At 47.3% G+C, this 15,655-nt stretch overlaps 1 long non-coding RNA gene across 2 annotated transcripts in view; it reads left to right on the top strand.

Moving 5' to 3' along the window:
- LOC103159523 overlaps positions 1 to 15,655 on the top strand; it is a 50,613-nt gene that overhangs the window by 11,707 nt on the left and 23,251 nt on the right. For both annotated transcript variants that reach the window (XR_003488354.2, XR_003488353.2), the window contains exon 8: positions 11,673 to 11,834. This is a non-coding gene — a long non-coding RNA (uncharacterized LOC103159523). The remainder of the gene's footprint in view (positions 1 to 11,672; positions 11,835 to 15,655) is intronic.

The raw sequence follows: 15,655 nt of genomic DNA, 5'->3' as shown, positions 1-15,655 counted from the left end.
AATTTATAGCAAGCCAGGAGACATAGTCTAGAACATAGGCACGTTAGCTCTGAGGTGGGTTATCTGGTCCATTCCTGGGTGAATGAAGAAAAGGAAATGATAGGACTGCTCCTAGGTATGGCAGAGGAGAAAGTTTATTATAGGTATGTGGGAGAGCATAGTCAGAGGTGGGGATATATGGGAGAGTCCAGAGTGGACATGATTAGGCTGAGCTGGCCCATGTGGGAGAGGGGGAGTGGAAAAGAGAGGGGGACCGTGGTGTGCAGCAGACAGGAGGCCAAAAGGTCTAAGAGGAAAAGGGTAACCAAAATGTCCAGATTACATTGGGAAGAGCCTCTAGGGGAAGGGCAGCCCAGCCCCTGGGCTGGGGAGTGGAGGTAGAGGGTGGGGTATACCAGCCATACCCTGTAACAGGAAGGAACTGAGAGATGTTGTCAAAGTCTGGCGGCCATGTCCTGCTTTGATATGTTAAAAAGGCACCTCAACCATTTGTCTGGGTTTGAAACTTACCACAGAGTGGAAGGGAACTGGACCCCAGGTTACTTCTGTTCTCTGTTATGGAGACAGTTTTTTCTTTAAATCTGAGCTGAGGAAAATGGAGTCTTAGTGATATTGGCTTCCTCTCCTCCATTTTTAAAAGAGAAAAGTCTGGCTTTTTGTGTGTGGGGAGTGTATAAGATCCCCACCCATTATAGGCCTTGCCAAGTTCTTTGTGCCTAGATGTGGAAGCGGACGCCTTTTGTGTTTTGTCTTTGGAGATCAGCTTGCTTGTGAACTCCTGCTTACCTGTAAAGATTGAATTCTCTAAGTGAAAAAGGTGAGTCTTATAGCAGGGCCCTACTGTCTTTCTTTAGACCAGAGATACTCAACCTGTGAGAAGGGTCACCTAAGACCATCAGAAAACAAAGATCTAGGCCTTGGGGATGGCAGTAGGAAGGTGATCCACAGAGGTGGGCTCTATCCAGGTCTGGAGTAAGGAAGATTGACACATTTCCCTCTGGGATAACAAGCGTAAGTGCCATTCTGGTGTGCAAAGTTGGTGCCATTTGGTGGCCTGGCTTTGGAAGTCAACTGGGTACAATTTGTTTGTTTTTCTGTTCATTCCACCTCTCCCAATATCTGGGCTGGGGGTCCCAGTAGGCAGGGCTCATTGGTAGACTGCTTGGTCTGAATCAAGTTGGAGATTCCTACTCTGGTATATGTTATTTGGCTAGCCCTGAGATAAATGCAGCAATTCTTTCCTATCTCTGGGTCAGCCTTGAACACTTGTGAGGCATGGCTGGAGTTTTCAAGCTGCAACATTTTTATTAAAAGGATATCCAGACCAAATTTCGATGAGTTGGGACTCCCGTCCTGGGATGGAGTAGGGGCCCATGGGTTAATGTTGACTTTGCCTACAGGAATGGAGGCATTGGCTGTGGTGATGAACAGCTAGAGGGTTGTTAGCATGTTATATCTCCTCCAGTAGTGCTTTTGGCACCATCCTATCCCAAAATTGTGCAACCTTCCCCCATTGTTGTGGCTTTGTTATATTTAGTTTCCAAGAGATCCCATGTCTGCTCTCCCCATTAGTCTCTGACATAGAACCCACCTTGACCTGTGGGAACACCATCCCACACCCTAGGTGAGGAGAAGTCTATGCATTTCCAGATTTTGAGAAAGGACCAGTATTCTCCACCATCATTTTCATTCCAGTAGACTTGTCTATAAACTGTGTACCCCCTTTGGCCTTAGACTGTCTCTGCAGGCCCTCCAAAAGGGCTGGGGCAGGGTTCAATGGTGCATCACTTTTTTGTGTTGGCCAGGAGGACTATTAGTTGGCAGTTAGCATTAGCTTTGTAGTTTTCCATGCACCATCTGAAGGAGAGAAGACAGGGTCCCAAAGTAGACAGTTAGTTTTATTGTTTAGCTTCCCCCTCCATTACCCCATGGTATTAAGGCAGCCTCCCAAGCAAGTTGGTGGTGGGTAGCATTTCCCGCCTGGTAGGGTCATTTGATGTCACATCCATCTGGCTCAGCAGTGGGAATATCCAGGTCAGGAGTTGGTGGAGATGGAAGGTTAACAGTAGGGCTCAGAAACTAAAGGAGGATCTGGGGTTGAAAGGCAGCATTGTATTGATGGGAAGAAACTTAACCTGTTTGAGAGAGAAGAATAGGAACATTCCTTGGAGCAGAGGATATCAGTGGTCTCCCGAAAAGATAAAATGGTCTGTGTTGGGCCAGGATCCACAAAAGGTATTCCTTGAGCACTTCCAGGAGAATCAGAAATTGATGTGTGCTCAGGACATTCAGGGAATCTGGAAGAGAGAAGGTCAGGGGCAAAGCAGTTGGTGATAGTTCTTGGTGATTTGTGGGAACTGGGAAGCAGGAAGCATGTATAGCTTGAGCTTGGCGGGGCTTAGTGATGTAGAGCCAAACTGTGGGGAAGCCTTCTTGAGCCTGGAGAGGTGGACCCAGGAGCTAACATTTATTTAATTTTGCTAAAGTTAGGATGAATATAATGACTTTATGGGGGGGCTGCCATTTAGGGGTTAAGGAGGAATGGGTTGGGTCAGAAAGACATACCATGTCTCGTTTTTGGAGATCAGGAAGAGAGGCATTGAGTAGTGTAGTGGGTAGGATGGAATCAATATGTTTCCAAAGCTCTGTGTACAGAAAGGACAGGAGACTGAGATAGGCAATGAGGGAGTTTGGGATTGTCAGTTCCAGGGTTATGAGGGGTCTCCCCTGTGTGTGTGCAAACAGACTGAATAGAGAGGGTTTATTTAGCAGGGCTTGGAGCTTGAGCAGAGCCAAGGGCAGGAGTTTTCTGCAGTTCTGTTTTAATTCCAGTCACTTTTTCGAGAGTATCTTTTATGGCCCTATTTTTCCTTTCAACTTTTCCTGAGGATTTAAGGCCAGTAAGGGATTTTGAATTTCCAGGGGATTTGGCAGAGGTAGTTATTTGTTGGACAATGGAAGAGATACATTTGGGGGACATTGCTTAGCTGTATGTGGAGGAGGGCAACACAAAGCAGAGAATGATCTCAGAGAGGAGTGAGTGAACATAGTCTCTTTTGTGGTTGGGAAGGTCTTACCCTTTCCTGGAAAAGTATCTACAAATACCAGAAAATGCTTGTGTCTTCTGCTTGGAGGCATGTAAGTAAAATCTACTTGCCAGTCCAGGGTAGTAACTAGCCTCTTATTTGGTGAGATGGAAGTTTTAAAATGGGAGAAGGAGGCAAAAGTTGAAGTTAGGTTTGTCTTTTGGCAAGTCTCACAGGAGTCAGCGGGTTTTTTTTTTTTTTTTTTTTTTTTTTTGTTGTTCAAGACAGGGTTTCTCTGCATTGCCCTGGCTGTCCTGGAACTCACTCTGTAGACCAGGATGGCCTCTCAAAGAGATCCCTGCCTCTGTTTCCTGAGTTGGAGTTGGCTTTTTAAGGAATAGCTTATTAGTGGGTATGAAGGGTGAGTAAAAAAAAGAGAGAGTAAAGTCTGATTAGAAGGGTGAAATGGGGAATGTAGGTAGGTCAGGATGACAGCTGTTGGGGTGGTGACTGTTGTTGGGGGGAGGAGTAGTTCGTGTATACAAGATTGGCTCTGGGGATGTTTTTTTGTTGTTAGGGCTTGACCACCTGGATATATTAGGATGGTCTGTTGAGCCGGTTGATCAGTTTGGTTGTCAAGAAGAGAGCTATTACTTATCTTTTTGCTGTCCCCTGTAGTGAAGGATGGCCACTTGCTTGAGGAGGAGACTGCTTCAAGGAGCTCCTGTATCAAAGGGGAGTTAATAATTGGTGTTCCCTATGTATCAGGAAGCCCCTTTCTCTCCAGATTAAGTTGTTGGAGTGTATTATGTTGTAGATATATCTGGAGTAAGTATATATAATTGACCATGAGGTTGGAAGCAAGTGTGAGAACTTGGATGAAAGCTGTTAGTTCTGCCTGTTGAAAGTTGTATGAGGGGGTAGGGATTTGGCTTTAACTATGTGTAGACTTGTGGGAATAGTCAGGTCTCCTTCAAGTATAGTGTATCCTGCTGCATAAGGAAGTTGATTTAGGGTGCTACCATCTATAAAATGATGGCTAAGGAAACTCCATTCTGTACCAGGCATCCTCCTAGTAGCCATTGGCCTCTGCCCTAAATTCCTGAAAGATGAGTCCCTAGCCATCTGTAACCTCCTCCGGCTTCTGTAAACTTGTTTATGGCTCTGTACCAGGGAGTGAGAAAGTTCCCTTATTGCTGTATAAAGGGGGACAGAAACAGTTTCTCACATAGCTGAGGGGAAACAAGATGATTGTGGTCTCAACCTTTAAAAATAAAACTTCCTTTAGCCCCTTCTGGGTTGCAGGCACACCTTCAATTTGGCTTTAAGGCTGTCCTGCCTCCTAGCAATTTTTATTAAATTCAAATAATTAGAATTTGAATTGAGTCTTTTTTTTCTTGGTGTCTTGAACTCCATAAGATTTCTGGAAGCTCTAGGATAGGTCCCAAGTGAGAGCAAACCTGAGGTGGAGTTGGAGTGGAGACCCGAGAGAGCCCAAGACCACAGCTGCCACATATTAAAGGTTGCCAATCAGGGATATGCACTAGATAGGAGCAAATTTCATAACTTTGGAGGCCCTGGGCATATAGCCCTAGACAGGGGTGAGCACACTTGCAGACATGTGAGGTCTGGGGATCCCAAACAGCAACTACCACATATTTGCAAATGAAAAACAAAACAAAAGTAAGAATTACCAGCCAACATGTTCTGGAACTTGGACCAATTGGTAAGTTCTGTTCTGTTTTGGCGTTTAAACATTTGGAGAGACATACAGTAGATTGAATGCAATGGTAGACCCAGTCTCTGGGACAGAAAACATGTCCTTTTGGGTTGTGGTGTATGAGTGAAGGTGGCCACTACCTCTGAATTTGTTTGGCCTTCTTTGGCAATGTTGACGTTCTGTCTTGTGTTACTCCTGTCTGTGGGACTGTGTGTGCAGTTTTGTTGTAGGGATAGGAGTTTGACTGATCAAAGCCAATTTCTCCTAAGCTGCATTCTGCAACACTTTCAGTTCTATGAGGCAGACTATGGGACTCAACTGTCACCATAGAAGCTCTACGTTCTGTAAGCTAGAATGGCCTATTTTTTATGTAGAATGGCCCAGCTTCAGATGCCAAGATGCCAAGAGACTTTAGCAGATGGCCATAGAATCCTGGCCACCCTGGTAACTTTCCAAACATTAGCCAACCACTCTCACTCCACCTTAAACCACTCAAAGACTGAACTGTGCCATTGAACACAGCTCTTCTTGTTTTACTCTCTAAGTCAACCAGCCAGAACCTGAGTAAGGACCTTAGTAAAATATTGGCACCCTTAATGTTAATACCTATAGGGGAAGAAGAGGAGGAGGAAATTTCCACCCTAGAATCCTCACATTCAGCTTATCCAGAAATTGACTGTCTGAAGAGGACACCACCTGCAGTCCTAAGGAGTGACCCTGACTGACTGACTGACTGACTGACTGAAGGGGACTCCACATTCAGTCCTAAGGGGTGAACCGGACTCTCAGTCTGAAGAGGACTCCACCTGCAGTCCTAAGGATTGGCCCTGACTGTGTGAAGGGGACTACACTAGCAGTCCTAAGGAGTGACCCTGACGGACTGGCTGAAGGAGACTACTCCAGCAGTAATTAGGGGTGACCCTGACTCTATAAAATGCATCCTCCTGCTGTTCTAGGGGTGACCCTGCTCTCTGAAGGGTACCCTACTACAATCCTAAGGAGTGACCCTGACAAACTATCTGAAGGGGACTACAACTGCAGGCATAAGGGGTGACCCTAAATGACTATATGAAAGGGACTACACCTTCAGTCCTAAGGAGTGACCCTGACTGACTGTATGAAGGGTATCCTCCTACAATCCTAAGAAGTGACCCTGACAGACAATCTGAAGGGGACTACAACTGGAATACTAAGGAGTGACCTTGATTGACTGTCTGAAGGGGACACCACCAGCAGTCCTAAGGAGTAACCCTGACTGACTGTCTGAAGGGGACTCCACCTGCAGCCCTAAGGAGTAATCCGGACTGACTGTCTGAAGGGTATCCTCCTACAGTCCTAAGGTTTGATCCTGACTGACTGTCTGAAGGGGACTCCACCTGTGTCCTAAGGGGTGAACCTCACTGACAGTCTGAGGGGGATTCCACCTGTAGTCCTAAGGAGTGACCACAACTGACTGTCGGAAAGGGACTCCTCCTGCAGTACTAAGGAGTGACCATGACTGACTGTCTTAAAGATATCCTCATAAATTTCTAAGGAGTGACCCTGACTGACTATCTGAAGGGGACTACACCTGAAGTCATAAGGAGTGACCCTGACTGACTGTCTGAAGTGTATCCTCCAATAGTCCTAAGGAGTGACCCTGACTGTCTGTCTGAAGAGGACTACAACTTCAGGACTTAGGAGTGACCTTCCCTGACTGTCTTAAGGGAACTCTACGTGTGGTCCTATGGAGTGACCCTGATTGACTGACTGAAGGGGACACCACCTTCAGGTCTTAGGAGTGACCCTGACTGACTTTCAGAAGGGGATACCACCTGAAGTCCTAAGGAGTGACCCTGAGTGACAATCTGAAGGGGACTACACCTTCAGGACTTAGGAGTGTCCCTGACTGAGTGTCAGAAGTGGTCTGGAACTGAAGTCCTAAGGAGTGACCCTGACTGACTGTCAGAAGGGGACTCCACCTGCAGTCCTAAGGAGTGACCCTGAATGACTGTCTGAAGGCTATCCTCCTACATTCCTAAGGACTGACCCTTACTGACTGTCTGAAGGGAACTACACCTTCAGTACTTAGGAGTGACCCTGACTGACTATCAGAAGTGCTCTCCACCTGAAATATTAAGGAGTTACCCTGACTGACTGTCTGAAGGGGACTACACCTTCAGAATTAGGAGTGACCTTGTCTGACTGTCTGAATGGAACTCCACCCCGCAGTCCTAAGGAGTGACCCTGACTGACTGTCTGAAGGGGACACCACCTGCAGTCCTAAGAATTGACCCTGACTGACTGACTGAAGGGTATCCTCCTACATTTCTAATAAGTGACCCTTACTGGCTGTCTGAAGGGGACTACACCTTCAGGACTAAGGAGTGTCCCTGACTGAATGTCAGAAGTGGTCTGAAACTGCAGTCCTAAGCAGTGACCCTGAATGACTGTTGGAAGGGGACTCTACCTGTGGTCCTAAGGAGACACCATGACTGACTGTCAAAAGGGGACTCCACCTGCAGTCCTAAGGAGTGACCTAGTCTGACTGTCTGAAAGGGACTCCATCCGCAGTCCTAAGAAGTGACCCTGACTGACTGTCTGAAGGCTATCCTCCTACATTCCTAAGGGGTAACCCTTACTAACTGTCTGAGGGTATCGTACATTCCTAAGGAGTGACTCTGACTGACTGTCTGAAGGGGACTACACCTACAGGACTTAGGAGTGACCCTGACTGACTGTCAGAAGGGGACTATACCTGCAGTAATAAGGAATGACCCTGAATGCCTGTCTGAAGGGGACTTACGAGTGACCTTCTCTGACTGTCTGAAGGGGACTCTACCTGGGTTCCTGTGGAGTGACCTTGATTGATTGTCTGAAGGGGACACCAACTTAATGTCTTAGGAGAGACCCTGTCTGACTGTCTGAAGGGAAATACACCTGCAGTCCTAAGGAGTGACCCTGACTGACTGACAAAAGGGGACTCCACCTGTAGTCCTAAGGAATAACCCTAACTAACTGTCTGAAGGGTATCCTCCTACAGTCCTAAGGAGTGACCCTGAGTGACAATCTGAAGGAGACTACACCTTCAAACTTAGGAGTGACACTGTCTGACTATCTAAAGGGGACTCCACCTGCAGTTATATGGAGTAACCCTGACTGACCCTCTGAAGGGGACTCCACCTGCAGTCCTAAGGACTGACCCTGAAGGACTCTCTGAAGGGTATCTCCTTACATTCCAAGGAGTGACCCTTACTGACTTTCTGAAGGGGACTACACCTTCAGGACTTAGGAGTGAACCTGACTGACTGACAAAAGGGGGACTCCACCTGCAGTCCTAAGGAGTAACCCTTACTAACTGTCTGAACAGTATCCTCCTAAAGTCCTAAGGAGTGACCCTGAGTGACAATCTGAAGGAGACTACACCTTCAGACTTAGGAGTAACTCTGTCTGACTGTCAGAAGGGGACTCCACCTGCTGTCCTAAGGAGTGACCCTGACTGACTTTGTGAAGGGGACACAAGCTGCAGTACTAAGGAGCGACCTGGACTGACTGTCTGTAGGGTATCCTCCTACATTCCTAAGGAGTGACCCTACTGGCTGTATGAAGGAGACTACACCTTCAGGCCTTAGGAGTGACCCTGACTGAGTCTCAGAAGGGGTCTTGAACTGCAGTCCTAAGGATTGACCATGACTGACTGTCTGAAGGGGATTCTACCTGTGGTCCTAAGGAGTCACCCAGACTGACTGTCAGAAGCAGACCCCACCTGCAGTCCTAAGGAGTGACCTTGTCTGACTGTCTCAAGGGGATTCCACCCGCAGTCCTAAGGAGTGACCCTTACTGACTGTCTGAAGGGGACTACCTATTCAGGACTTAGGAGAGAATCTGACTGACTATCAGAAGTGGTCTACAACTGCAGTCCTAAGGAGTGACCCTGACTGACTGTCTGAAGGGTACTACACCTTCAGGACTTAGGAGTGACCTTGTCTGACTGTCTGAATGTGACTCTACCTGTAGTCCTAAGGAGTGACCCTGACTGACTGACTGTGTGTTATCCTCCTACATTCTTAAGGAGTGACCATGACTGACTGTCTGAAGGGGACTACACCTTCAGGACTTAGGAGTGACCCTGACTATCAAAAGTGGTCTCCAAGTACAGTCCTAAGGAGTGACCCTGCCTGACTGTCAGAAGGGGACTGCACCTGCAGTCCTAAGAGTAACCCTGACCTACTGTCAGAAGTTGTCTCCACGTGCAGTCCTAAGGAGTGCTCATGACTGACTGTCTCAAGGAGACTCCACCAGAGTCCTAAGGAATGACCGTGACTAACTGTCTGAAGGGTATCCACCTACAGTCCTAAGGTTAGACCCTGACTGACTGTATGAAGGGTACTACACCTTCAGAATTAGGAGTGACCTTGTCTAACTGTCTGAAGGGGACTCCACCCACAGTCCTAAGGAGTGATTCTGACCTACTGTCAGAAGGGGACTCTACCTGTGGTCCTAATGAGAGATCCTGACCTCCTGTTAGAAGGCGACTCTACCTGCAGTCCTAAGGAGTGACACTGACTGACTGTCTGAACGGGACTATACCTTCAGAATTAGGAGTGACCTTTTCTGACTGTCTTAAGGGAACTCCACCCCCAGTCCTAAGGAGTGACCCTGACTGACTGTCTGAAGGGGACACCACCTTCTGGTCTTAGGAGAGACCCTGTCTGACTGTCTGAAGGAGAATACACCTGCAGTCCTAAGGAGGGACCCTGACAGACTGTCAGAAGGGGACTCCACCTGCAGTCCTAGGGAGTAACCCAACATGACTGTCAGAAGGGTATCCTCCAACAGTCCTAAGGAGTGACCCTGCGTAGCAGTCTGAAGGGGACTACACCTTCAAACTTAGGAGTGACCCTGTCTGACAGTCAGAAGGGGAATCCACCTGCAATCCTAAGGAGTGACCCTGACTGACTGTCTGAAGGGGACTATACCTCCATTCCTAAGGAGTGACCCTGACCGATTGTCTGAAGGGGAATACACCTTCAGGATTTAGGAGTGACCTTGATTGACTGTCTCAAGGGGACTATACCTGTCATCCTGTGGCGTGACCCTGACTGACTGTCGGAAGGGGACTACACCTGCAGTCCTAAGGAGTAACCCTAACTGACTGTCTGAAGGGTATGTATCCTATTCAGTCCTAAGCAGTGATCCTGAGTGACAGTCTGAAGGGGACTACACATTCAGACTTAGGAGTGACCCATCTGACTCTCAACAGGGGACTCCACCTGCATTCCTAAGGAGTGACCCTGACTGACTGTCTAAAGGGGACTCCACCTGCAGTCCTAAGGAATGACCCTGACTGACTGTCTGAAGTGGACTACAACTTCAGGATGTAGGAGTGACCTTCTCTGACTATCTGAAGGGGACTCTACCTGTGGTCCAATGGAGTGACCCTGACTGACTGACTGAAGGGGACACCACCTTCAGGTCTTAGGAGAGACCCTGTCCGATTGTCTGAAGGAGAATACACCTGCAGTCCTAAGGAGTGACCCTGACTGACTGATAGAAGGGAACTCCACCTGAAGTCCTAAGGAGTAACACTAACTGTCTGAAGGGTATCCTCCTACTGTCCTAAGCAGTAACCCTGAGTGACAGTGTGAAGCGACTCCACCTTCAGACGTAGGAGTGACCAGTTCTGACTGTCAGAAGGGGACTCCACCTGTAGTCCTACAGATTGACCCTGAATGACTGTCAGAATGTGACTCCACCTGCAGTCCTAAGGAATAATCCTAACTGTCTGAAGGGTATCCCCCTACATTCCTAAGGAGTGACCCTGAGTGACAGTCTGAAGTGGACTACACGTAATACTTAGGAGTGACCCTGTCTGAATATTGAAGGGGACTCCACCTGCAGTCCTAAGGAATGACCCTGACTGAACCTCTGAAGGGGACACCACCTGCAGTCCTAAGGAGCAACCCTGACTGACTGTCTGAAGTATATCCTCCTACATTCCTAAGGATTGACCCTTACTGACTATCTGATGGGGACTACACCTTCAGTACTTAGGAGGGACCCTGACTGACTGACTGAAGGGGACTCCAACTGCAGTCCTAAGGTGTGACCTTGAATGACTGAAGGGGACTACACCTTCAGGACTTAGGAGTGACCTTGTCTGACTGTCTGAAGGGGAATACACCTGTAGTCCTAAGGAGTGACCCTGACTGACTGTCTGAAGGGGACTACACCTTCAGGACTTAGGAGTGACCTTCTCTGACTGTCTGAAGGGGACTCTACCTGTTGTCCTATGGAGTGACCCTGTCTGACTGCCTGAAGTGGACACCACCTGCAGTCCTAAGGAGTGACCCTGACTAGCTGATAGTAGGGGACACCACTTGCAGTCCTAATGAGTAACCCTAACTGACTGTCAGATGGGTATCCTTCTGCAGTCCTAAGGGCAATCAGAAGGGGACTACACCTTCAGACTTAGGAGTGAACCTCTCTGATTGTCAGAAGAGGAATCCACCTAAGTCCTAAGGAGCGACCCTGACTGACTGTATGAAGGGGACTCCACCTGCAGTCCTATGGAGTGACACTGACTGACTCTCTGAAGGGGACTACACCTTCAGGACTTAGGAGTTGTTGGGAGCCATAAGTCAAGGGGCCATCCAGAGTGGTGGGAAATTACAGGTCCTTGAAAGTCCTGCCTCCTGGCAACTGCCACCATGGGCTGGTCTCTCCCAGGAGGAGATAAGAAGCCCCGAGAGCTAGGAACATAAGATGTTCACAGGCAGTAGACCTTCTTCAGATAGCTGCTTACGCAGAACACCAGAGATACTAACCACAGTAAGGCACTCCCATCCTGCCATATTCCTATATAAGTCCTACTGCATCTTCAGTAAACTGAGACCTTGACAACAGAATCTTGCTTGTTCTCCTTCTTTCTCTCACCCATGATTCAGGCAGTACCTCTTCAGACCCTGGAATAACCTGACCTGCTGTTCGGGTCAAGTGGCGCCCGAACCAGGGACCTGAAGCACGGTAAACTGTGGGATAGCTGACAGATACCCCGGGACAAAGAGGATCCTGCTGACTGCAAAACTCGTGCACTTCATCAGGAGCAGGTAAGGCGCCTATTCATTGCCGTCCCATCACGGTAACTCTAGTGTCTAAGGAGTTGCAATTTATAAGAGAACTCAAGACTGCACTCAGGGAGAAAGGAGTAAGCGTTAAAAAGAAAGATTTAGTTCATTTTTTCTGTTTTATTGATGAAGCTTGTCCATGGTTGATTTTAATGGGACCAGATATAGCTCCCCAGACCTGGGAGAAGGTTGGAAAATATTTAGGTAAAATGTATAAGACAAATCCAAAAATGGTCCCTGAAGTTATTCTTAATTACTGGGCTCTCCTCAGGGATGTCATTCAGAGCCTTGAATTTGATCTTGAGAGGTCTTGCCTCTTGCTGACTGTTAAAGACTTCCTTCAGAAGTTGTGACCATTGTCATGCACAGAAGCCAATGCCTGTCCCTCCCCTTGTCTCTCAGTTGTTGTCAACATTCCAGACAACTCCCCTGCAGCCTCAGGGAGCCCCAAGGACGCATTCACAGGCTGAACAGGGAGAAGACAGAGTCCCACCAAAAGAGAAAATAAGGGGTCAGGCTTGTGTCCAAAATACAGCCGCAGATTTTTCAGCGACCTAGAGGGCATAGCCGAGCTAAGGCCAAGGTCAGCCATGGCAGTGGCCTCGGTCTGTCAGCCCTCACCAGCGGCTTGGTGCCACCTCGTGCTGGCGTCTGCGGCAGGCTAGACAAAAGGGCTGCCGGGGCGGCGGACAGCCTGCCTCTTTGGGGTAGCTTACAGCATTGGGAGATGCCACCATGGGTGATGGCTAGTCAGTGTATATAAATGCTATTGATACAGCCAGACAGGAACTGTATTTGGGACTTATAAAGAAGAAAGGGCAACATATTTAAGCTTAGAATTGTTGAAATCTTGGATGCTCATATTTCAAGGATTGACTATAGTTACTATGTTAGGAGAAATTTCAAGTAGGGATTTTTCTTTTTAACAAACTGATCATAACCTAGGCAAAAGGCGAAATGTGAGACGTATGCAAGTTATGAATGAACGGTGTTACCACACCTGGATGCATGATGTGATTGTGAATTTATGAATATGGATGAATGGAAATGCCTAAATTGCCTTGGATATGATTAGAGATATTTACATTGCCTCGGATATTGTTTAAAAAATATCAAAATCACTTTAATAGGGTCAAAAAGAGCATCCAGTTAATGAGTCAATGTCTTAACAGGAAAAATTATGATTTGAGCCCTAGGAGATAGTCAATTAAAAAGTTAGCAAAGGCCTATATCGTTAGCTTAGAGACATGAGAAATCTATGGATGATTCTGTAAAATTTGGCAGATGAGAGGATACAGGCCTTACTAAATTTTTGTGGTTCAAAAAGGAAAATCTAGAAAATAAAAGTTGATGCATGATTTTAAAAAGGGTTTATAAAAAGCCTCAGGAGAGAGCCATCCTGTTAGATTCACAGCTTGAATGTGTCCTTGCAGATACAATATCACCTTGCCCCCAACCCTCGCTTTCAGTGGCGAGTCCTGCCACAGGGCATGGCCAATTCCCCTACGCTGTGTCAACGCTTCATAGCCCAATCTGTAGATCCTTTAAGATTAGAGTTTCCTGAAGCATTTATTATTCATTATATGGATGACTTATTAATTGCTGCTAAATCACAGATTTTGGCACAAATTATTGCCCAGTCTCTGGTTCAGGCCCTACAGTCCGGAGGCTTCAAGATATCCCCGGAGAAAATTCAAACTTGCTATCCCTTCCTCCAGCTGGGATTTTATTACAGTTAAAAGAAAAATTCCCAGCTCAAAAGAGGCTGCCCGCACCAGGTTGTGCTGTACTGATTCCCCTACCAAGGGATGGTGCAACCCCCTGAATATTTCTTTCACAGATCCAGGAAGTAGATATGACTGAGTCAACTCTAGGGGGCTGGAATGGGGACTTTGTGTATACTGGCTAGGTCGAGACATTGGCTTGACCTTTAAGATAAAGCTAACAAAATCTGTTCCCTGGGCTCAGACGATAGTGATGGGCCCCAACACAGTGTTGCATGGCACACTCCCTAAAGCTGCCACAGTTTTACATGGCACACTCCCTAAAACTGCCCGCCCCTCGAGCCTCCCTGCTACAGTAAGTTCCTCTGTCTGCACCTCGATCTTTCAGCCCATGTTTTGCCAAGGAATGCTATCAGGAATGCTGGATTTGCTTTTCCCCTTGGCCGCCCTTCTGTGAGGGCATGCTGACTTTCGAAAATCTTATCTTCACTAATGAGAATTCCTCACTAAGATGGCATTCTGTGAACCTGAGGGATTGACCTTAAGTCAGGTCTCAGGCAAAGGCCTCTGTATTATAGGACCGGAACCCCATTTCCCAGAACCCTTACACTCAATATGCGACCAAACTGTCATTATCAGTCAGTCATCTACATATGTAGCTGCACCTGATGGAACCTATTTTGCTTGCTCTCTGGGACTCACCACCTACATTATTACTGCCCAGTTTTTACATGAACGCGATTATTGTGCACTTGTACAACTGATGCCTCGCCTATCTATACATGACCCTGAAGACCTCCTCCCATTTTGGGAGAGGGGTGATGATAAGTCTCGACAGAAAAGAGAACCTATTTTGGCCATTACTCTGGCTGTCATTTTAGGACTAGGAGCTGCAGGGTCAGGGACAGGGATAGCTTCCCTTGTCACCTCTAAACAGCAATATGCACAACTGTCTATGGCAGTGGACAAAGATATAAAGGAATTACAAACAGGATTACAAAACTTAAAAGACTCATTGGTCTTTCTATCTGAAGTGGTGTTACAAAATAGGAGAGGTCTTGACCTTGTCTTTCTTAAAGAAAGCGGCCTCTGCAGCTCTTAAAGAGGAATGCTGTTTTTATAAGGATAAGACTGGACTGGTACAAGACAGCATAGAGAAAGTAAAAACTAACCTAGAAATTAGGAAAAAACAGAGGGAACAACAAGAATCTTGGTATCAAAACTGGTTCTCTACTTCTCCCTGGCTATCAACTCTTTTGCCAAGTATCCTGGGACCCCTTATGGGTCTACACCTCCTTATATCATTCGGCCCTTGGGCCTTTGCAAAAGTAACCAGATTTGTTAAGACACATATCGATGCCATGATTAAGGAGCCTGTTACTATTCACTACCATCACCTCCAGACAAGGGATTTAGAGGTAGCTGAGGAACCAGAACTGAGGGTGGAATTGACAGCACCTGAGAGAGACCTTGACTTCTCCTCTTTACGCACCCCAACCTCTGCGCCTTGGAATCCGTGGCGAGTTTTGACTGGAACAGCACGCCCCTGACCCCTCTTCCTTCCCTTTCTTTTCCTTTTTTGACCCCACTAACAGCTAGCCGATCAGACCCGTAAGTTTGTCATTTGTAGCCTGCCTGGACAGCCTGGAGTTAATAGGTCTGGCCTTGATCCCGCCTCCCCACGTCCAGGGCAGGATACTCAATGTCGGGAGACTGAGGGACCCTCCGATGGATAACACACCATACAGAGGCCGTAGAGGCCGGCTCAATGGGCATGGCGCCAGAGAGAGGGATGCAACCCCTCAGTTGTTCTAAGACAGGGGTCCTGACCCAATAACATGACGCTTTGTCATAATAAAGGAAAGGGGGAGATGTTGGGAGCCATAAGTCAAGGAGCCATCCAGAGTGGTGAGAATATACAGGTCCTTGAAAGACCTGCCACCTGGCAACTGTCACCACAGGCTGTTCTATCCCAGGAGAAGATAAGCAGCCACGAGAACTAGGAACGTAAGATGTTCCCAGGCAGTAGACGTTCTTCAGATAGTGGCTTACACAAAACACCAGAGATATTAACCACAG

This window comes from Cricetulus griseus, chromosome X, assembly GCF_003668045.3.
Source record: "Cricetulus griseus strain 17A/GY chromosome X, alternate assembly CriGri-PICRH-1.0, whole genome shotgun sequence".
NCBI lineage: Eukaryota > Metazoa > Chordata > Mammalia > Rodentia > Cricetidae > Cricetulus > Cricetulus griseus.
This window is presented reverse-complemented; position numbering and strand designations above follow the sequence as displayed.